This window comes from Prionailurus viverrinus, chromosome B4 (genome assembly GCF_022837055.1).
Source record: "Prionailurus viverrinus isolate Anna chromosome B4, UM_Priviv_1.0, whole genome shotgun sequence".
In the NCBI taxonomy this organism is placed as follows: Eukaryota; Metazoa; Chordata; class Mammalia; order Carnivora; family Felidae; genus Prionailurus; species Prionailurus viverrinus.
The window spans coordinates 21,421,961-21,442,897 of record NC_062567.1 but is presented as its reverse complement, the minus strand read 5'-3'; the positions used below and the strand labels follow the sequence as shown (position 1 = coordinate 21,442,897).

The 20,937-nt window shown below is 41.4% G+C and overlaps 1 protein-coding gene and 1 long non-coding RNA gene across 5 annotated transcripts in view; one reads left to right on the top strand and one right to left on the bottom strand.

Annotated features, from left to right (window-relative positions):
• APBB1IP (amyloid beta precursor protein binding family B member 1 interacting protein) overlaps nucleotides 1-14,043 on the bottom strand; it is a 102,169-nt gene extending 88,126 nt beyond the window's left edge. Inside the window, exon 1 of one of the 2 annotated variants that reach the window (XM_047866179.1) lies at nucleotides 13,107-14,043. The gene's annotated coding sequence lies outside the window, so the exon portion shown is untranslated. Of the gene's footprint in view, nucleotides 1-10,029; nucleotides 10,139-13,106 lie in introns of those variants that run through there. The other variant, XM_047866180.1, reaches the window with a different exon arrangement.
• LOC125170060 (uncharacterized) lies at nucleotides 13,292-20,579 on the top strand. Of its 3 annotated transcripts, none has more exons than XR_007153885.1 (4): nucleotides 13,292-13,412; nucleotides 13,966-14,044; nucleotides 18,814-18,920; nucleotides 19,851-20,579. It is a non-coding gene; the product is annotated as an uncharacterized LOC125170060 (long non-coding RNA). The 3 variants fall into 3 exon arrangements; XR_007153883.1 differs by having other exon boundaries at nucleotides 19,372-20,579; XR_007153884.1 differs by lacking the exons at nucleotides 13,292-13,412; nucleotides 13,966-14,044 and adding an exon at nucleotides 14,051-14,297 and having other exon boundaries at nucleotides 19,372-20,579.
• Nucleotides 20,580-20,937: the final 358 nt, after the last annotated feature.

Genomic DNA, 20,937 nt, shown 5'->3' with positions numbered 1-20,937 from the left:
CAACTCCCCCCCACCAAACCAGCCTACATTTGTCTTAGCCTATAGTACAATTATCTCCCCTCAGCCACATTCTCAGGAACTTCAGGGGCATCTTGTTAGCCTCCTGTTCCTGAGGTCCTCACCTGGGTCAGCCAGGGTGTTTTGTCAATGCAGCCTTCCTAATGCCCTTGAACTTGTCCTATTCTTTCCACACTACCACCCTCGTTCAGCTCCACCATAGGTCTTACCAGGTCTCTGCCATCTGCTTACTATTTATCTCTTTACCTCTAGTCTTTCCTTAAAGCCAGTATCTAAAATGCTACCAGAGTTTTCTTATTAAAACCCAGTTCTCTGGGGCACCTGAGTGGCTCAGTTAGTTAAGCATCTGTCTTAGGCTCAGGTCATGACCTCACAGCTCCTGAGTTCGAGCCCCACGTCGTGAGGCTCCTGTGCTGACAGCTCAGAGCCTGGGGCCTGCTTCGGATTCTGTGTCCCTCTCTCACTCTGCTCCTCCCCCGCTCATGCTCTGTCTCTCTCAAAATAAATAACCTTAAAAAAAAAGACGTAACTCACATAACATATAACTCACTCATTTAAAGTGTATAATTCAATGGTTTCTAGTATATTCACAGAGTTGTGCAACTATCCTTAAAATCTGATTTTAGAACATTTTCTTCTCAAACTCCATACCCAATAGCAGTCCTTGTCATTTCCCTCACCCTCCCCTGCCCTAAGCAACCACCAGTCTACTTTCTCTCAAGATAAATTTGCCTACTGTGGAATTTCATACAAATGAAACCATACAATATGTGGTCTTCTGTGTCTGGCTTCTTTCACTCATGATAATGTTTTCAAAGTTCATCTACATTTTAATATGCATCAGCACTTTGTTTCTTTTTATTGCTGAATATTTCATTGTACTGAAACACCATATTTTGATTATCCATTCATTAGCTGGTAGACATTTGGGTTGTTTCCATTTTTCAGCTATTATGAATTATGCTGCTATGAACATTTGTATACAAGGCTTTGCATGGAATATGTTTTCATTTTTAGGGGGATTCCCAGGAATGGAACTTGTGGGTTCCATGATAACTTTTAACTTTTTGAGGAACTGCTAGACTGTTTTTCCAAATCTGTGGCATGATTTTACATCCCACCAGCAGCATATAAAGGTTCAAATCTCTCCATCAATATGTATGTCTGTCATTTTAATTGTAGCCCTCCTAGCAAGTATAAAGTTTTCATTGTGCTTTTGATTTGCATTTCCCTTATGTCCAATGATACTGAGAAATTTTCATGTGCTAATTCGTCATTTCTATATCTTCTCTAGAGAAAAGTCTATTCAGATCCTCTCCCTAGTATTAAAGTGGATTATATGTCATATATCTATATCTATATCTATATCTATATCTATATCTATATCTATATCTATATATTATGCTGTTGTTGTTGTTGTCGTAAGACTTCTTTGAATATTCTGGATATAAGTCCCTTAACAGATACAGATGAGTTATGTTTCAATAAACTCATTGTAAGGTGAAAAGATCCTAAATAAAAAATGAATTTAATACACCTACCCTACCAAACATCATAGCTTAGCCTAGCCTACCTTAAATGTGTTCACAATACTTACATTAGTCTACAGCTGGGCAAAATCTTCTAACACAAAGCCTATTTTATAATAAAATGTTGACTATCTCATGTAATTTATTGAATATGGCACTGAAAGTGAAAAACAGAATTGTTGCATGAGTGCAGAATGGCTATGAGTGTATCAGTTGTTTAGCCTGCGACCATGTGGCTGATTTGGAACTGAGGCTCACTGCCCCTGCCCAGTATCATGAGAGTCTTGTACCATATACCACTAGCTGGGTAACGGATCCATATTCAAAATATAAAGTACAGTTTCTACTGGATGAGCATTACTTTCACACCATGGTAAAGTCAAAAAATTGTAAGTTGAACCATCATAAGTTGGGAACTCTCTGTACATAATTTGAAAATAAAATATTTTGTTCTATTTTGTGCATTGTCTCTGTACTTTCTTGATGGCACTGTTTGCAGCAGAAAAGTTCCACATTTGGAAGTAGTCCAAGTTATCCAGTTTGTGTGTGTGAGTGTGTATGTGTGTGTTCACTGTTATATCTAACAAATTATTACTTCACCCAAGGTTATAAAGATCTACCCCTATGTTTTTCTCAAGGGTCTTATAATTTTAGCTCTTCATTTAGGTCTATGATCTATTTTGCATTAATCTTTGTATATTGTGTGAGCCATTATTTTTGAATGAATGCTATTGAGAGCAGAGGGTTTTTTACACCTTAAGGTCCCCCCGCCCCCCGAAAGCTCTTTTCCTCTATCTGTAATGTAATAACTTCTAATTCTCTGCATATCCAATCCAAACATAATCATTGAGTCATTTGTGCAAATGTACATAACAGTGAACCAGCCAATATAATAAAAATAAAAAGAAACTGTAACAGCAAGCACCATACTGCTATAATCTAGGACCAATCCAAATGGATTTAGGGTAAACTCAAGGTTGCTCCCACAAAGAACCAGACTTCAGCAACACTGCCTTAGATTGAATCCACCCATAGAAAGATTCCTGATTAATCTGGCAAAGAAATTAATCCTCAATTTAAAATACACCGAGCAGCAAAACAAAACAAAAAACTCCCAAACCCCAAGAACCCCAAACAATGGAATCAGCATATATGGAATGAAATTCAACTTCTATAAGTGGATGTGTTTTATATGTGTTTCACATAACAGTTACCATGTAACTTTACTAAGTTAAACTGAAAATCCTCAAATGCTTTTTTTTTTATGATGATACATTCACAGTTCTTAATTCATGGCTCCTTTATATTTCAATTAGCTAAGCAATATATTGTTTTTCTTGGCATTTCTATCATTTATTTGCCTCTTGGTAAGAGTCTCAACTACCTACACCATTTGGTTCAGCAGGTTCCTGAGTAACACAAATTTTGAATATGGATCTGTCTGCAGCAGAGACAATCTGTCAAAAATGAAATTATTCTCTTGTCTTTTTGTATCAAATTGTGGAGGGCCATTCAAGGCCTTCCTTTGTCAATATGCACCAGGGGTAACTGCCCCCTTAAACACCTTTTCCAGGAGTAATCAGGGTTTTTACTATAGCCTGAAGAACATTAGCAGTTGCCAATATCAACAAGCACCCTTGTTCCAAGGGGTACAAATACCAAACCAGGAAAGTCCATGTCAATCAGAGAAAGACAAGCAGAAGGTGAAGGAGTAGGTGGCAGGCAGGCCAGTGCTTCTAGTCAGGAAGCAGAGGCTAGATGACTGATCCACGGCCTTACTGTTGTGTGTGTGCAGGCCAGCCTGGCATCTTCCCAGCTATCCAGAAAAGCCTGTTCAGAGAAAACATCTTCTAGGGTGAGCTCATGCACAATCCACCCCACGCACCACTCCAAAGTCATCGACATCTTTCTCTCATGAAACCTTTGCTTACAGTGAAAGTAGTTTGTTTCTCTTCCTCTATACACACCCTTTATGTTGCCTCTGTGCTGTTTCTCCTATTTTCCCCCACTTCTGTTAGTCTTATTCGTTACGCAAGGCCAGTTCAAGGCTCACTGCTGGATCCTGGTGATCTACCCTCATCTCAAATCCTGTAGCAGCAGTGTTAGGATCCGTTATTCGAAAGTTCATCAGCTTCCTTACAGTTTATCTCTATAGGTATTGTTATCTTCTCAACTATGTTGCAGAGGCAAAATTTATGCCTCAGCTCTCTTAGTACCATGACTGGCACTTAGAACTCAATATATGCTAGCTCACATTAATATGTATTAGCACCTATTTTAAAATAAGAATAGTAGGAGTTATAAATATGGGACAATCATTACAGGTCAGACATCTAGAGTGTCTCACTGAATTCCCCAAATAATCCCCTGATGTGGTGACATTCTAATTCAAATTTCTAAATTTAATTCAAAATTCTAATTTTATAGGTTATAAAGCTCAAGCCTAGAGAAATTAAATAATTTGTGTGTGCTCATGCAGCTAGCGACGGATGAACTGGACTGTGCCTGGGTCTAATTCAAAAGTTCATGTTAACAATCAGCATGCCACATTGCCTGCCGAAAACAAGGGCTGTGATTATTAAGAGGTGGAAACTGGCAGCTGCTTTGCTCATTCCTCTGTTACACTGTATGTCCAGCTCTAATATAATCGTGTGTCTGTCTTTCACACCACATTATGAGTTCAGATGTGGAATCTTGTATTTTCATCAAGTGTTGACACACACCATTTACTCAGTAAATATACTCAGCTGCTGAGTAATCTTGGGCAAGTTATTTAACCTCTCTGTTGGCTTAGTTTCCCCAGCTGTAAAATGAATAAGAACAGTCCATGTTTCATGGGGATGAGATGGTGTCTGTAAAGTGCTTAGTATATAGTTCCAGGCACAGTGATATTAGTGATACTAATATCAGCTATTATTATTATCATCATCATTACTTTTATTACTTTACTCTCCATTTAAAACAAGCAGTGGAGACAAATGTCAGTCACATATTCACAAACACAATCCCATGTTCGCAACTGGATGGGTACTTTTGTTTGTTACATTTCTGTGTACCTAGAAACTGGCTGGACTACCGTTTTTTTGTGGACCAGGCAGTTTCCAAAGACCAAGCCACTGGAAAGGACATCTGTAAATATTGTTTCTATGACAGAAATTCTTAACCATTCTGAAGAAGATAGGAGAGGGCATAAAAATATCCCTGAGCCTTGCTGAAACCATACCCATGAATCAAACCGACTCTATCTTCCAAGTCTTATCACTACCTGTCCCTCCCCGCCAGCCAAAAGAAGGTATATTTCTAGAGTTTGGAACCACTGCAAAGAGAGTTGTTGTTGATGCTTATGAAGTAGTAGGTGGAAGCAACGAGACAGAGAGAGAGAGACAGACAGAGAGAGAGATGGCAACCACTGTTGCCTATGGCAACAGTTCACATTTTGCTGGATGTGGGTTTATGGCATACCGCTCCACTTATTTATTTCCATTCTTTCTCAGTCCTTGTTACTATTAGGAAGAATCCAAAAATAAGGTGGGAGGGGAAGAGAAAGAATAAAAAGGAAGGTAAGAAATTATAATTTGGGTTTGTTTTTGTTGCTAGAGAACTAACAAAGTATTTGAGTACAGGTTTAAATGTGAATTAAAATCAGGTTCCAGGGACAGACTCCATACTGATAGAAAACACTGTTCCCTTCTTTTTCCCTTTAGCTTACTTCATAATTCATCTAAGATGCTCTATGCAGCTGAGAAGTCAACACATAGTTAGATACAATATTTGTGCCATTATCTAGAGTTGCACTGTCCAATTTGGTCACCACGAGTTCATGTGGTTACTGAGCACATGAATTGTGGCTAGTCCAAATGGAGATGTGGTATAAGGGTGAAACGTGGTTGATCTGACCTGGTACGGAAAAATGAAAGAAGACTTCACCAGTAATTTTAACATTACTTAAATTTAATGCAATTTAGCATAATTAATATTAATTAAGTGATCATTCAGGATACATACGAAATAAAACATATCCCTAAAATTAGTGTTACTTGTTTCTTTTTACTGTTTCTAATGTGGTTTCTTGAAAATTTAAAGTTATATACACGGTTGGTATTATATTTCTGTTGGACAGGGTTGGTCTGGAGTGCTACAGTTCTGTTATTACAAGTGCCTAAGCATTTGACTCAAAGACGATAGATTATGGTGACTGCATCATATGAACCTAATTTGAATATTACTCACCAAGTGTTAAATCAGAATTGCTCCATTTCCTTTCCCACTGAACTTCATGCTGCAGCACTGCCCAACTATTTCATATGTGTGGTGCCTGGGGTAGCCTTCTTTCCCTGGGCTGCCTGGAAATACCTTTATCCTTCCAAGGGCCCCACAGTCACCTCCACATGATGTCTTCCCTATAATCACTCTTCATCGTATTATTTCTGTACCTATCATTGCATATCACACACTGGGATGTGTTTATTTACAGGTTTGTCTCTCCCACTCAGTTGGAAGCTTCTTGAGGTTAGGGGCCACATCTTATTCTATTTTATACCCTCCACACTGGACACATTGTTGGCCTTCAACAGATGTGTGTTGAAACTGAAAACAAAAGTTATAATTATAGCATGCTGAGCAGAGTTTCACGCAACTCAAACATATGCATAAGAGCCCTAAGCCCCTGTAAGCTTTGAGGGATGCTATCTCTGCTCTGACAGTGTAGTGAGCTACCTTGGGGTTTCAGCTTCTCTATTCAGTAGTGGTCTTATGAGCCATGTGTTTACAGCACTACATTCATGGCCCAAGCAACTTCGTTTCTGTTTGTTCCTTACAACAGGGGAAAAGTAATGTCAATGAATTAGTAAGCATGTTAAGAAATATTCTTGGTTTGCTAAGTAAGCCATATCACTTACGGAATTTAATCAGAAGGAAGCCATTCTCTTAAAAACAACAAAACAAACCCATACTATATCCTGAATCTACTTAGTTCATTGACCTGTCAGTTGTGAATTTTATGGTATTAGGAGACCTAAGTGAGTCTGTAATATTGTACTATAAATAGAGTAGCCTTAGATAAATTTACTTAATCAGTAATTTCATTAATATACTGTAAATCTCCTGCAAAAGATTTTATGGTATTCCCCCCTTCCCTAACTGATTCTTTTATTTTTTGAGATGAAATCTTAATAATGTATTTAACTGAAGACTGGAGTTTTGCCTGGTGAAAAACATAGTCTGTTAACTGGTAATCAACCACTTGGTTGGTGTTCCACTAAATACTACCATTCCATAAGTACACTGCTTTGATGACTCTTATAACCAGAACAAATGAAACGTCAGTTATCACCATTCCAGTAGCTACTTCCTAATGAGGTAGAAAGTACTTTCACTTTTCAAAATACTATAACCATGTCATCTAACATTCTTCAATAGCTACTAGTGAACCTTTGGCCCTGGTTGAACACTTGCATCCATCTGAAATCCAGCTGTGCCAAGAGAAAGCTCCCTTCTCTTCCAAATCTGGTCTTGGGTTTTGAAAATATAAATATCTTAACCTCTGGTTTAGATAAAAGTCTCCTTTGTGGAAAAGGCCTTTGTCCTTCCTCCCTCAGAATTTGCTGCTAAACACAATCATAGAAACCTTGTATTGCCTAATGCCCAGGTTACTAGTAATGACTTTATGAATGTGTCTTTAGTGTCTATTTTTTGCTTTTACAGTCATTAAAGATAATTTTCATTGTCTAGCATTTCATGGAAGTGGAATATTACTGATTAGTTGACTATATTATTTTATCTGTATAAGATTACTAGTCAACCTTTTCAGCAAGTTTTTTTCTTTTTCTCCTTTCAGCAAGTTTTGAAAGAATGGTTAAAACTTTTTTCTTTTTCTAAAAGATCTGGTTTCATGTCCCATTTCTTTTTTTTTAAAATTCTTTTAATGTCTACTTATTTATTTTGAGAGAGAGATAGCAAGCAGGAGAGGGGCAGAGAGAGAGGGAGACAGAAACCCCAGAAGGCTCTGCATCATCAGTGAGGAACCCAATGCCAGGCTTGAACCTACAAACCATGAGATCGTGACCTGAGCTGAAATAAAAAGTTGGATGCTTAACCGACTGGGCCACCCAGGTGCCCCTATGTTCCATTTCTTTAACTCTCAAACCATCATTTCTAATTCTGTATACTAAGAATAACAACAATATCTTCCCAAATAGCTACTCAGCCTGAATGACTTCAGCCTTATCTGTAATAAGCACATGGTTATTACCAATTGATACTTTATGTTCATATCCCAAACTAAACTTCTGACCATCTCCTCTCCAACCTCCCATGCCAATTGATGGCAATTCTATCTTCCACCTGTTTAGGTCAAGACTTTGGAATCATTGCTGACTCCTCTTTCTCTAACCTCATATCCATGCTGTCAAAAAATCCTGACCTCACCCTCAAAAAACATGGTGATTCCCAAATATTCCTAATGGGCTCCTGGCTTTCATCCTCAAGCAGTCAGAGTGAGCCTTTTAAATATAAGTCAGATCATGCTACTCCTCTCCTCAGAATCCTGCAACAGTCCCTCAATTTCACTCACAGTAAAAGCCAAACTTCTTACAATGGCCGACAAGACCTTACATGATCTGCCACCTCTTCATGCTCCTCTCCAGCCACATCTCCTGTTACTCTCGTCCTGCTCACCCACCTTCTAGCCATGTGAGCTTCCCTGTTTCTTGAATATACCAGGAAGAACCCTGTCTTACAGCCTTGGCACTGGCTGTTCCCTCTGCTGGGAACACAGTGCCCTCAGATAGCCTGTTAGCTAACTCCTTCAAAACTTTGCTCAAATTGTATCTACACAGTGAGACCAAGCCTGACCACCTTATTAAATACTACAACTACTTTGCTCAACTTTGACTTTTTAATGGCACTTTTCACTTATTAAACCTATATTACTTACTTATTTATTATATTTACTGATTATTGTCTGTATCTCCCTGTTAGAATCCAAACTCCGCAATGGAGAGATCTTTGCCTCACCTACTCAGAAACACATCCAAACATCTAGAATAGCGCTTGGCAAATGTTTTTTAAATGACTGAATTGTATTTTCAGTAGAAATCTAAGTAATATGAAAAACTGAACACTTCCCCCTTAAAACTTATCCCCTGATGAATCTTGGTCACTTCAGTAATAACTAAGATACCCCTAACTATTTCTGTGGTACTTACTCTTAATCATTTATAACCTGCTTTGCTTTTTATTTTTATTTTTTTTTAATGTTCATTTATTTTGAGGGAGACAGAGATCATGAGCAGGAGAGGGGAAGAGAGAGAGGGATACAGAGAATCCCAAGCAGGCTTCACACTGTCAGCAAAGAGTCCGATGCGGGGCTCAGACTTAGGAACCGTGAGATCATAACCTGAGCTAAAACCAAAAGTCAGACACTTCACCCACAGAGCCACCCAAGCGCCCCATTACGCTATTTAAAATAAGATGTCTTCACTTAACAGGAGACTCTGTTTATAACTGTGCTTACAGTCGGAGATTCTAACCCCAGTCTCCCAAGGGCCAGTGTCCTCTAATTCCCAGTTTGACATCTTTGCAAATGCATGCACATGCTTTCCAAATGCTTTTTTAAAAAAAATCAGCACATTCAGAATACTGATATACAGAATATTCTACTGAGAAAAAAGGGGAATGCTATTGAGAGGACGTCAGAAGATGGACTGGTAATATTTTACTTCTTCAACTGGATGATAGGTATCCAGATGTTGGCTTTATTATTTGTTATAATTAACATACGCATTATACACCATCTTTTGTATGCATGAAACATTTCATAATAAAAAAGGACAAAATAAGCCTAGTCTAGCTTACTTGTTCTACTACCGCTCTTTATTTTTCTTCCAGTTTGATAGGATATAGCTCCCTGGACATAAATCTTCTAGCTGGTTTGTGGAAACATAATTGCCGTGTGACTTAGCATTTAAACCCTCTCCCTGCCCACAACCATCTCACTAATGACTCTGTGATGTGAAACCAAATCAGAAAGACCTCCAGTAGAAATTTAAAAAAATATATACTCACTGCTTCATTGATTTAATCAACCTGGTGAGCTATCAAGAGGGATGAGCATAAAGATAAAAATGAAAACACGTGATGGCTGCCAAAGCAGAATTAATTTTTCAAAAAACATATATAAATATAATAACTTCACAACTGATTATAATATCCTGTCTTCCCACTGTTGCAAGGCAAGTTCCTTGGTTATCTTAATTTCATCCTCCCTGTACCCACTGTGGTACAGGGATCTCATATGTGCTTCCACAGCACCTGACTCTGGTCATGTGTAGAACTGTACCCATTCATGTCCCCCCTTTCTAGGCTAGAAGAGCACTGAGCAAAGGGCCCATGTTTTTTCACCTTTTGAGCCCTGTCCCTGGTACAGCTCCTAGGGGGTGCCGTATGAGACTAGCTCAGTTCAAAGGTCAGCTCTGTTTCTTACCCTCTGAGTAAGCTTCTTAACCAATCTTCAGAAAATGTTTGGAAACTGCATCACGAATTCCAGCTTCAGAGCATGTGCTGAGAAGGTGTGGTCCCTTGGAATGGTGCTGTATCTCTGCCTGCTCATGCCTCAGGGTTGGTACCAACAGAGCTCCCTGGGTCAGGGGCTTGTGACATTCTGATGGCATAACCCACAAGTGGAACTGCTATATCTGCACATTTAGTAAATGCTTTTTGAGTCCTAACTATGGTGCCAGGAATTTGGCTAGACAATGGGGATGCTGTGGTGGCAGGTCACATTCTCTAGTCCCTAGAAGCTGTCCACAGGCCCTGCCTTGTTACTGTGCATGTACAACCATAGCCCCTTAAATTGATTATGGCTTATTCAACGCCATTCCTTAATGCTGCTGTTCTCTCTTCTCAAGAGAAATCTATTAACTTTTCCAAATAGAGAGCAGTTTCCCCTACAAATCATGTTTCTCATAACTATAATACAGAAAAACATGACTATACAACCAGTGTGAGCTATACCCTCAATCTAACACCTCAAATCCTGGCATTTATGATGTACTTCAATTTGTAATAATTGCTTAAACTTTAAGCTACTTGCCACAGAGGATGACAGAACTGACATAAAATATGGACATATTTAAGGGTGCCTGGGTGGCTCAGTTGGTTGAGTGTCTGACTTCAGCTCAGGTCATAATCTCATGGTTGAGGAGTTTGAATTCCATACGGGGCTAGCTGCTGTCAGCTTGTCAGCACACAGCCTGCTTCAGTCCCCTTCTCTCTGCTTCTTCCCCACTTGTGTTCTCCCCCCAAAATAAAATAAAGTTTAAAAAAATACTTAGACACATTTACATCCTAAAAAATTAATTATGTTAATAAGAATTGTTCTATTTCCAGGTGAGAATTACTAAGATCATTCTATTGCCTATAAAATAAACTATGAGGTCTTTAGCATTGAAAATATTTTGGTGTGATAAACTATGAAATGCCAACTTAATTTATGTAACATTTATGGACTCACTGAAAGGTTTTGGACATAAAAATACTTAAAATAAGATGGAAGAGGATTAGAAGTAAACGAAAATAATAATGCTTTTGAAAGTAGGATGGTTTAAAGAAATTCAGAGTGGCGTATCAAACAGACATTTATGGCAATAAATTTTATAAATAGCTCATTCTAATAATAATATGAACATATCTAAAACTTTTTTACTATGAGTGAATAAAGGTAAAAAAAAAGTGGATGATTGTTATACATTCCTAGGATATAAAAATAAGAAAAAATTAATGGACACTATATATATAACCTTGTAAGTAGTGTGTTTAAGATTTAAAGTAACTAAATCATTAAGTAATCCATATCACAAAGTTATATCTCTTGAGTAATAATAATTGAAGAATTTTGGAATCTAATACTGACCTGTCCAAGCTTGAGCACATCAATTCTCTACCTCAGTTTTTTCAACAGAATGGAAACCTGCCATTTTACATATAGAACAAAAATGGACCATTTTTGGAGGACCTTCTATAGAAACAAAGGGCCTCAAAACTGTTGATATTTCAGACTTTAACAAAATATGTTATCAGTATGATTTTCTCCATTTTTTTTCTGTGTGATCAGCAATTCTAACTTTGCTAGTATTCTAGGCAGGACAAATTCAAAGAATTTATAGCTGTTCCCCAATTGCTAGTATAATGACAGACATACTCTAGTCAAACAAATTCGCTTCCCTCTCAGGTCCAGGGAGGTTAAGGCAACTTAATCAAGGCCAACTTTGTCTAGTTAAAGGCGGATTTGGAGCTTGAATCCAAATCTCCCAAATACCCAGAAAAAACCCACAAGCATTAGTATCGGTGTGAAATGATTATGTGTTAACAGCCTGAAGATGACATTAAATTTCTTAGACCTTTCACAACACGTTGAACAGACAGGAAATACCACCCGGAAGACATTATAGAAGATTTCTCAGTAGTTTTTTTGTTAATTTTGCTAGCCAATCTTAACTGTAAGACTACTGCAGTGAGGCCTGAGGGAAAATTGGCATTGGAGGTTCATTCCAAGGGACAAAAGCTCTCTTTCTGAAATTTCTGTTCAGAGGCCCAGAATTTAAAATTAGTAGTAGGTAGTAAGTACCCTTGCCTTTATTTAAACCACATTTTGCCACCAGAAATAATATCCTTGGGAGTAATCAAGTCATGCACCTTTTCTCTATGTTACTTTCCTCTGATACTGCTTTTTTTTTTTTTTTTCTAATGTCCACATTTAAAGGTCTTCTTCAACAGCTTTACTCTGAGTGGCACTAGGAAACTACACATTTACCTTTCCACAATGGTATGAAAAAGAAATACCTTCCCCAAAGACAGTAAGAGGTGCAAGGGGCAAAGTCTCCTGGGGGACTCCTGGGCTGAGGTCCCCTGGATGTAAGGGCATCCAGTTAGTTTCCTTCATGCTATAAAACGTCACTCTGGGCATTCCCCCCAAACCAAATTATGAAACTTACACCTGCTGTCCAAATCTTTTCCTCTACCTTATTGTAAAATGAAAAGGACAATCACTGGTAAAGATGTTTTTAAAACGACGAGAGAATTGTCCAAAAGTTTTAAAGTACGATAACACTAAAATACATCAGACTTCGATCGTCACTCTCATTCTTGCACGACTTGCATTTAATCTAAGGTGCCCTAAAATGCCCCCAGCAATTCCTCCAGAGGGGTCAAGTTGGGGCTCTGGACAGCTGAACAGGTGAGGGTTCATACGGGTTCCCCGACTATCTCTGAAGCAACTTTCTGGGCAGGAAATCAGTCAAATTGTGATGAAAGCGAACGCGGGGAAGACGAGCCCGCGCCCCAACCCCCCGCGTGGCCGGGTCAAGCACTCGAGTCGGCGGAGGGGACCCGGGGAGACGCGCTCCTCTCGAGGGCCAAGCGGGGGGAGCGCGTTCTCCCGGCCAAGGCGGGGAGCTGGGTCGGGCCCGGGAGCAGACCCTCTGGACACACAGGGTCCCGCGGCAGCCCTGAGGGTCCCGGCTGCAGCTCTCAGGGCGCCCGGACGGGGCCGGCGCCGCTTACCTCGACGGCTGCGTGGGGACTCGGCGGAGCTCGGCTGGGACTCCGCGCGGGCGGGGCGCGGGCCGGCGGGGGGCAGCGGCGGGGCAGGCGACGCGGCGCACTGGACTCCACCCGGGCTCAGGTCCGCCGCCTCGGGGAGGAAGTGGTGTCAGCCCTGCCCTTCCCACGCAGCGCGCAGACGTGAGGCGCCCGCCGCGCCGCTTTGCATCGAGGGGCCACGAGGGCGCTCGGTTCGAGACACACACGGAGGAGTACGGGTGGATGCAGACTCTTGAAACTCGGGGACTGCTTTTTCCAACTAATCGGGTCTGTGCCTCGCTTCTACACCACACCCTCGAAAGTTGTTTTTTTTAATTCTGGGAAAAGTTGGGCCTTCCTCCCTCATCCCGCCCCTACGCGCGTCCCCTTCCCTCCGGAGCGTTCCCTAGCGAATTGAGCCTTCTCGGTCGCTCGCTATATTAGTGACTAAAGGATCTGGGGCCAGATGATGGCTCCAAAAAACCCGAGAACCTCATCTATTTTGCAACGGTCTTCCTAAGTGTTTACTTCAGCCCTCGGTGCGCTTCCTCTTTCGATCCTGTTGAGCAAGGCCGGATCTGCCCGCCGCGCGCAGCCCACCCGCTGGGGACGCGGCGCGTGTGTGCGGAGCGCGGGGGGCCCCGCGCGTGCGCGCCTTCCCGCCCCTCCCCACCCCCCGCGTGCGCGCCTGCCCGCCCCTCCCCCGCACGGGTCCGCAAGCACGCAGGTCCCAGCGGGAGTCCTGGGTGGGGTTGCGGGGTTGGAGGTCGGAGGTGGAAGGGCGCGCTCCGCGCAGCCCGTGTCTCAACTCTCGGATGGCAACCCTCCCCTCCCCCCAAAGCTTAAGGACACTGAGTTGGCGCGGGCGAAACTGTGAAGAAACAGGCGCTCTGACACGTTGCCGGTGGAACTCCAAAACGGTACGAACCCGGTGGCGGCGAATTCGGCAACAGCTATTTAACTTGCGTAGGCAGTTACCCTTTGATCCAGAAATCCCACTTCGAAGAATGTATTACAGTGATGAAAAGAAGTAATGCATATACCCACGCCCATTCTTGGCCGCAGGATTTGTAATAGCAAAGGACTGACTGGACGTAGTCCGAGATTCTTTGGGAGTGGAGCCTCCTGGGAGAAAGTGGGGAGATCCGAAAATACAGAAGTTAGAAACAGTTTGTGAGTGGGATTGAATTTACCGCGTCTTCCCTATAGGGCCGTGTCTTAAAGGGCCTCCCCGCCGTGTGGGGAAGGAAGGTGGTGGAGAAGACCTAAAGACATACAGATATATTAGACACACAAATCAGTTAGGTAAATTAAGATCGTTCAGCCATTTATTTAAGGAAAAACTATTAACTCATCTAAGAACAATAAAAATAGTTGTGAAGAAATTTCTTGCTGAGAAAGCAAGTTAATATTTACCATATTAAGTAACGTTAAGTGTTTTGAAGGGAGTTAAAAGGTGAGAGTGATGGTAGTAGGCATGGAGCCTTATGTTAATTAGGATCCTCAAGGAAGAGCTTTTTTGATAAGTGTTAGTTGAGCCAGACCTAAATGACATGAGAGATTCATTCATGTCGATTTGGGGATGAGAATGTTGAAAGGCTCTGGGTTAGGAAGGCACTTGAGATGTTGGGAAAACAGCAAGGAAGCTAGTATGGATGGAGCACAGTGACAGGGAAACAGGTGGTGTATGAGATCAAAGAGGAAATTGTGGCCAGATAATGTGTGGTCTTTCTGGCTATGGTTGGGACTTTACTCTGAGATAGGAAGCAGCCATTGGAAGGTTCTGAACATAGTACTATGTGGAAAGTCAGGTGAAGCAATGGAGTGACTTTCACAGGAGAGGAAGAGGGCAGGCAATACCTCTTTGCAAAGTCATGAAAAGGAGCAGCCATTCAGAGGCTTGGAAGAACATTCCAAGAGAAGAACGAGCAAGGAAAGGTCTTGAGATGGGAACATAGAAAGTTAGAAAGAGGGCCCATGTGTCTAGCATACAGCAAAAAAAGTAGGGCATTGGTAATGGATGGGGACAGAGAGGTAAGCAGGGACCACATTAGGCAGTGGCTTGGGGTCAGCCTTGAGGACTTTGAGTTTTATTCTGATTGCAGTGGGGAGCCATTGGAAAGATTTTAGGAAGTAAGTACATGACTGGATTTTTGCTGTACGTCATCATGCTGGTTGGTGATTGGAAATGGATCGAATGGAGCAAGACAAAGGGCAGTGAGAGATCATTCAGTGGGCTGTGGCAGTAATCCAGGTGAAAGATGATGGTGGTTTTGGTTAGTATCCTGAAGATGGGGATGATGGGAAGAGTTTGGATTCAAGATATGATTTCAGAGCAGAATCACCAATGTTTGCTGATGGGCTGCCACAGGAGTGGGAGAGTGGCAGAAGGGATTAGGAATTGAGTGTAAGCCAGTGTGACTGCAGTCCTGAGGGCTCTGGTGTGAGGCAGGGCTAGACGAAGAAAGGTCAGTAGGGAGAGACCATGTAGGACCATGTGGACCATGTTGAAGGTTGTTTTCTCATCTTAAAAGCGATGAGATTGTGTTAAGAATACTTTAAGCTGGCAGGATTTATGTTTTAGGAAAATCACTTTGGCTGTAGTTTGGGGAATTGGCCAGATGAAGAGAAGAATGGGTGCAGGAAGATTTCTGAGGGAGGCTGGCTGAGAGATTTACAGTGGTTTGGACTAGATTGGTGACAGTGGAAATGGAAAGAAATGGATGGACCTGAGAGATATTTATAAGGTAGTTGATAGGAGGCAGTGGTGACTAGATTTGAACAGAGTGAGGAAGAGGGAGGAGCCAAGGATGACCACTAAGATGCAGACTTGGGTAATGATGGATGTCATTGCCGTTCAATGAGATGAGGAACTCTGGTGGGTGCAGGGGGAGACTGGGGGAGGGGAAGATAGTGAGTTTTATTTTGAACAAGTTGAGTATGATAAACTTTTGAGACGTGTGAGTGAAGACCTCATGTAGAGAGATGTGTAAGGGGCTGATGCTCAGAGTGTGGTTTACAGTTAGAGATACACAGGTTGGCTAATCTACCCACAGGTGGCCATTGATGAGATAGATGGCTTAGAAGTGAGTAAGATGAGAAAAAGACCTTATGCTAAGCTTTAAGGAATGTCATCATCAAAGTAGAGGAAGTTGAGCCTGAAAAGGAGACAGAGGGAGAGCTCTGATGGGGTGGGAGGCAAACCAGGAGAAGGTGGTGTTGAGGAATTCACAACAGTGGGAGTGTGCAGCCATGTCTGGGGCTGTTAAGAGTAATATAAGATGAAGGTCAAGACGTGCCCATTAACTTGAGCCATATTAACGATCACAGAGATGTATTATTTTAAATGTTTGTTTATTTTGAGAGAGAGAGAACTGGGGAGGGGCAGAGAGAGAGAGGGAGAGAATCCCAAGCAGGCTCCATACTGCCACTGCAGAGCCCCAGGCAGGCCCTGATCTCACAAACTGTGAGATCATGACCTGAGCTGAAATCAAGAGTTAGGCACTCAACCAATTGAGCCACCCAGGCACCCCACAGAGACCTATTTTTAATAGCATGTTGGGGCTGGAGGCTAGATGGGCTAAGGAGTGAATAGGTGAGCAAAATAACCCTTCTGAGTAGTTTGCCTGTAAAGAGGAGAAGGCTAGGGAGGTAGAGAGTCAGGCATGTGAAATTGAGGAAGATTTTATTTTATTTTTTTAAATGGTTTTCAAGTAGGAAGAAACCAGATGAGATTGAAGGATTAAATGTTAGAGAGTAGAAATGATGGATGGTGAAAAGTTTTCGAGTTCTTTTTTTGTTTGTAATTGAAATATAGCTTATAATATTATATTAGTTTCAAGTGTACAACATAGTGATTTGACAATTATATACATTATGAATGCTCACCATGGTAAGTGTAGTTGCCCTTATTACCATATGAAATTATTGCCATATTATTGACTATATTCTCCATGCTGTACTTTTCATCCCTGCGACTTATTTAATTTATAACTGAAAGTTTGTACCTCTTAATTCCCCTCACTGATTTTGCCTGTCCCCCCAACCTCCTCATCTCTGGCAACCACCAGTTTGTTCTCTGAATTTGTGAGTCTGTTTCTGTTTTTTGTTCATTTGTTTTGTTTTTTAGATTTCACATATAAGGGAAATCATATGATAATTGTCTTTCTCTATTGGACTTATTTTACTTAGCATAATACCTTCTATGTCCATCTGTGTTGTTACAAATGGCAAGACTTCATTCTATTATATATATACACTGTATCTTCTTTATTCATTTATATATTGATGGACACTTAGGTTGTTTCCATATCTTGGTTATTGTAAATCATGCTGCAATAAACATAGGGGTGCATATATCTTTTCAAATTAGTGTTTACTTTTTCAACTGGTAAATACCCAGAAGTAGAATTACTAGATCATATGGTATTTCTTTTTTTAATTTTTTGATGAACCATCATACTGTTTTCCAGAGTGGTTGCACCAGTTTACCTTCCCACCAACAGTTCACAAGGGTTCCTTTTCTCCACATCCTCACCAAACTTGTTATAGCTCCTCTTTTTGATGCTAGCCATTCTGACAGGTGTGAGCTGATATGTCATTGTAGTTTTGATTTGCATTTTCCTGATGATTAGTGATGTTGAACATCTTTTCATGCTGTTGGCCATCTGTAATTCAGGTCCTCTGCCAATTTTTTAACTGCATTATTTGTTTTGTTGGTGTTGAGTTGTATGAGTTCTTATATATTTTGGATATTAATCCTTTATCATATATATCATTTGTAAATATATTCTTCCATTCAGTAGCGTGCCTTTTGGTTTTGTTGATGGTTTCCTTCACTGTGCAAAACCTTTTAGTTTGGTATAGTTCCAATAGTTTATTTTTGCTTTTGTTTCCCTTGCCTGAGGAAACAGATCCAGAAAAATATTGCTATGGCCAATATCCAAGAGTTTACTCCATATGTCTTCTAGGAATTTTATGGTTTCAGGCCTCACATTTATGTCTTTAATTTATTTTGAGTTTATTTTTGTGTATGGTATGGGGCTGTCTAGTTTCCCCACCACCATTTCCCGAAGAAACTACCTTTTCCTCATTGTATATTCTTGGGTCCTTAAATAAAGAGAAATAAGATTTTCTGTATTTTACCAGAGGAAGAAAGGTGGGTTTAGAGTAGACAAGGAATTTCTTATTTTTGATAGCTGTGAGATAAGGAAGTTCTCATTTAAAGCCTCTATTGTCTTTTATATGGTAAGAAGAGAAGTAGAGCCTTCTGCTGGGAGTGTGATAGTAGGGACTATCATAGACAATCATAGATTTGGGGAACTGGAGAAAGTTTGACAAGGTCATTGCAGAAAATGTGACTAGAAAAATTTAATGAGATTTCCAGGCAGCCCGAGAATCTATTTGAAATCGGCGATGATGGTGGAAGCAATCTGCTCAGTCGTGTGACTCTCCTTCAAAGCTAGGTTCCCTAGGTTTGGAGAAAGTTTAGCTGTCATGGGAGTAGCTAGCTGAACAGGCCAGCTGGAAGGAAAGGTTATTGTGGTCAGAAGGTAGGCGGATTGAATTTTCCTTCTGGAGGTATCGACATTATTATGGGTGCTGACAATGTCCAGAATGTGACCATGGGCCTGGGTGGCTGATGTGACCAATGAAATGAGAGACCAAAGGATTATGTATATCTTCCCAGGTAACCGTTTAAGTCATCCAGGATTAGGGTGGCCCATAACTTACTGCTGAGACTGAGCCACTTCTGAGAGTACCAGAATGTTAACTGGATGAGAAAGCAAGAAACAGGTATGATTCATGACTCTTCCAAACAAACAGAATGATGCTAAGATTTAAAGTTATTTTATCTTTTTTTTTTTTTTAATTTTTTTTTTCAACGTTTATTTATTTTTGGGACAGAGAGAGACAGAGCATGAACGGGGGAGGGGCAGAGAGAGAGGGAGACACAGAATCGGAAACAGGCTCCAGGCTCTGAGCCATCAGCCCAGAGCCTGACGCGGGGCTCGAACTCACGGACCGCGAGATCGTGACCTGGCTGAAGTCGGACGCTTAACCGACTGCGCCACCCAGGCGCCCCTAAAGTTATTTTAAAGGAAGACTGGGAGTCAGGTGTCAGAGCAGGGCTGACTGGAATTTGTGGAGATGACAGATCTGAAGAGGGAGACAGAGTAGTTTGCCCAAACGGCGCTTCTCAAAAGAAGTTAGTTTGCTTTTTGCTTTCTTTTGTTTTGAATACAAGGAGGAGCCACTAAAGGTCTGCCCACGGTAATGGGGACAATGGGCAACAGCAAAGTCACCTTCTGAACTTAAGGTACATGGAGTGTGAAGAATAAACGATTTTTCCTTGAGAAAGCTGCAATGGACATGGTGTCCTCCAGGCAGAGTTAAAGTTCCAGGACAGAGGAGCGCACCAGGAATAGCCTCATGATATGGGAGTGGCAGTGAGAGTTTGGGATGTGGGAGAGACAAGGGCTGAATGAATCACAGGCAGGGAAGAACACAATATCATGAGATGGTGGTGTGGGAGAAACTTCCCCTGCTGACTTCTTCTTTGTGGAGGGACCAGTGGAGCAGTCTTCCTGGAGTATCTCTGAGGACCATGGGTAGTGGCTAGACAGCGTGGGCTCTGGCACCGTGGAGGAACACAGTTAAAGTTTAAGCTGAGTTGGATTTTAACTGTGTCTTACTACCTTACTCTTTCGGCATGTTTCCTCCTAGCCAAAGAGCATCTACCTTCTGACAAGGGACCTGTGTTGACCTGAATTAAGATTTCTGCTACTTTGGGGGTGGGGAGTGGGAAGGTATTTTTTTTCTTTTGGTTTAGCACTTCATAAAGTTTTGCCTGTTCATTTTATTTGGATTGCCCTTAATTGTCGGGAATATTTGCCTCTGATTTAAATACACAACTTTAATGCCATCTGCAATGGACTGTGTTTTCCAAAGAAGGCCATGACTGTATCTCTCTTACCCATCAAGAAGTGGAGTCCCTTTCTCTCTCTCCCCCTTGAATGTGGGTGGACCCTGTGACTGCTTTGGCCAATAGAAGACAGCAGAAGTGATGGTGGACTTAGCACTTATTGGCTGGCAGCATCTCTTCCTGCCTCCTTTAGCCCTGAACACTCATGAAGGAGGCTACTCCATCAGAGAGAGAGACCACCTGAAGGAGCACTGAGGCATCAGCCGTGAGGTGAAGATGCCATCTTGGACACCCAGCCCCATCAAACCTTCAGAAGATCCCAGCCCCAGTTCTTATCCAAATGCAGGTACACCAGAGAGCATGGAGAACCACCCAGATGCATCAACCCACAGATTCCTGAGAGATCATGATAAATAGCTGTATCAAGCCTCTAAGTCCTGGTTTGTGCTCAAGGCTTCTTGGGGACCTCTGTGTCTCATGTTTGTGTCGTAGTAAAGCTTTGTGCTTTGAGTTTTAAAATATAAACTGATGGGGCGCCTGGGTGGCGCAGTCAGTTAAGTGTCTGACTTCAGCCAGGTCGCGATCTCACGGTCCGTGGGTTCGAGCCCCGCATCAGGCTCTGGGCTGATGGCTCAGAGCCTGGAGCCTGTTTCTGATTCTGTGTCTCCCTCTCTCTCTGCCCCTCCCCCGTTCATGCTCTGTCTCTCTCTGTCCCAAAAATAAATAAAAAACGTTGAAAAAAAAATCATTTAAAATATAAACTGATAAAAACAATAACTGTTTGTGGTTTCTATTTTAACCAGTATACTATTATTAATTATATGTTTTGTATATAGCATATGTATTTTCTCTTGCCTGTTAACAAAATGTTCCCTCTAGCTGACCTCT